General features: G+C 30.6%; 1 long non-coding RNA gene across 1 annotated transcript; it reads right to left on the bottom strand.

The window, feature by feature from the left end:
• Positions 1 to 993: 993 nt before the first annotated feature.
• LOC121222204 (uncharacterized) lies at positions 994 to 1602 on the bottom strand. The gene is made up of 2 exons (XR_005919305.1): positions 1451 to 1602; positions 994 to 1312 (listed from the first exon to the last, which is right to left on the bottom strand). It is a non-coding gene; the product is annotated as an uncharacterized lncRNA (long non-coding RNA).
• Between the last annotated feature and the right edge of the window lie 675 nt (positions 1603 to 2277).

Raw genomic sequence — 2277 nt, 5'->3', positions numbered from 1 at the left:
GTTTTTATTATGATTTTGGATTTTTATTTTGGTTCTTTTTTTGCGATGGTTGACTAAAACCATAGTTTTTACTAAAATAAAGATTTTCTGAAAACATGAACTGGACTTTTCAAAATATAACGATTAACTAAGACTTCCACTGTAAGTTACGTTTGGGAAAATAAATTAACTAAATAATGTTTTCAAAAATAGATACAATGAATATGAGGTTTTGAACTTGAACGGTTTATTGAAACGACTCAATTTTCAAAATCCTTCATCGTAACATTACCAGATTCGACTGTAGGGTTTGGGGTGTTACATAAGGGCCACAACGTTCGGTGCAAAATACAGCATCCATAGGAACTGCACAATATAATATAATAGGTTGGTTAAACTCCTTTTGTTTTTCTCTTCTCTTTTATTTCAAAACTCTAAGGGGGAACCAAAATAGAGCCCCACCCTCCCTTTTACAAGAGGCAGCTGACCTCAACAACATAAAGGTTTTTTCTTACGTTGGAAAGAAAGAAGCAGATCCCCCTGACTAGTAACATTACTGACACAGCTAACGCGATGTGACCGATCAATAAGCATTTTCATATTTATTTTTTGGTTCTTTTATTTTTTATTTCTTTTAAAAATGCCCCAGTATATATTTTTTACAAATCAACCCTTTCTCATTATGTTTTGAAGCCAACTCCTTCTCCCACTTTCTTTTCTTCCTTTCTCATTTTTTCCCAAACTTTCTTTATTTTTTTGGTCCTCTAATTCTTAGTTTCTTTTAAAAATGTCCCTTATCAAATGATTAATTCACATTACATAAATAATTTAAATGAAAATTATTTTACATTGTCAACATTTCAAATAACTTTCAATTTACATAATTCACAAATTATATTTTACAAAATATAATTTTACATTTGGAGCATTCCAAAATGATTTCACTTAACTTACAATATATAATTTTACAACACGAGCAACTTTCTCAATACTAAAAAAAAGTAAACGATTTTGTTCAAGACCAACAAAATTGTGTCTTACAAATAATACATAATTAAACGATTTTGTTCAAGACCAACAACATTCTTTCTTACAAATAAAACATAATTAAACGATTTTGTTCAAGACCAATAACATTGCGTCTTACAAATTGAAAAATACAATGTTTAACTACAACATGAGCAAGTTGTTCAAGCAAGTTTCTCTGTGTTATTATCTTGCAGCTCGAATGCTGTTGATATTCATGATCTCACCCATGCTGTTTGATTGGGATTCCTTAAAACCTTCAAACATCTCGTCGATCCAGAGAACCCCCAATTAATCCACCAGTTGGCTGCATAACCAATTTGAACCCATTATCATCCTACCACAACCAACGGAAAGACTGACATAACCAATTTGAACTTGTTACCGAATAAATCACTGGCAATTGAGACCCTTCATTTTACTTGAAATTGTCATCGAAACTAACCATTTAATTTGTCGATGTCAAAGCTCCACCGAATTATCGTTGAACAAAACATACCTTCAAATTATAAAATTTACTAAATAAACAGAAACACAAAAACATAAAGAAAAGCACTCCTCATCTCTCTCTCATTCATCCTCTAACATAATATAATTTTAAAAAAAATTATTCAACTTAGAGTGAACTGCCATTGGGGTTATATATAGTCATTTGATCACGCCAAAGAGAATGAATTCGTCAAATAAAATATCAATTTTAATTTTAAATTAAATAAAAAAGCTAACACATGGCACTAGTGGCGCCATTCTCTATAGCTCCACAAAATAAAATATCATTTTTATTTTTAAATTTAAAAAAATCTAAAAAAGCACTGCACATTAAAGTGGTAGCGCCATTCTCTATTACTCCACCACCATTATTTATATTTTAGCCCCCCCAGTTATTGAGAATTATCAATATTTCTCAGATATTTATACACGTGGCGTTATTCTCTATGGCTCCTCAAAAAAACAATTGATTTTCTTTTAATTCTAATAACTGAAGTGACATGTTGGTGTGCCAATCTTTTTGGTTTCACAAACTTTCACTATTCATGTCAGGTCATTTACTTGCATGATAAAAAAAAAGAATCATTTTTATAATTATTCAAAATTTTAGAAACATTTTTATAAAAGACGCCAACATAAGATGGACCAATATTCAAAAATAAATGAGATATGGAGCTAAAACAACTGCATAGGAAGAAACTCCAACATAAAAATGAGGGAGATGGAACCCAAAAAAGCAACATAAAAGTGCTTTTAGGGGTTGAGCTATAGATGTTGTGATCG

This window comes from Gossypium hirsutum, chromosome D10 (assembly GCF_007990345.1).
Source record: "Gossypium hirsutum isolate 1008001.06 chromosome D10, Gossypium_hirsutum_v2.1, whole genome shotgun sequence".
In the NCBI taxonomy this organism is placed as follows: Eukaryota; Viridiplantae; Streptophyta; class Magnoliopsida; order Malvales; family Malvaceae; genus Gossypium; species Gossypium hirsutum.
The sequence above is the reverse complement of the archived record's forward strand: the minus strand, read 5'-3'. Positions and strand labels throughout refer to the sequence as shown.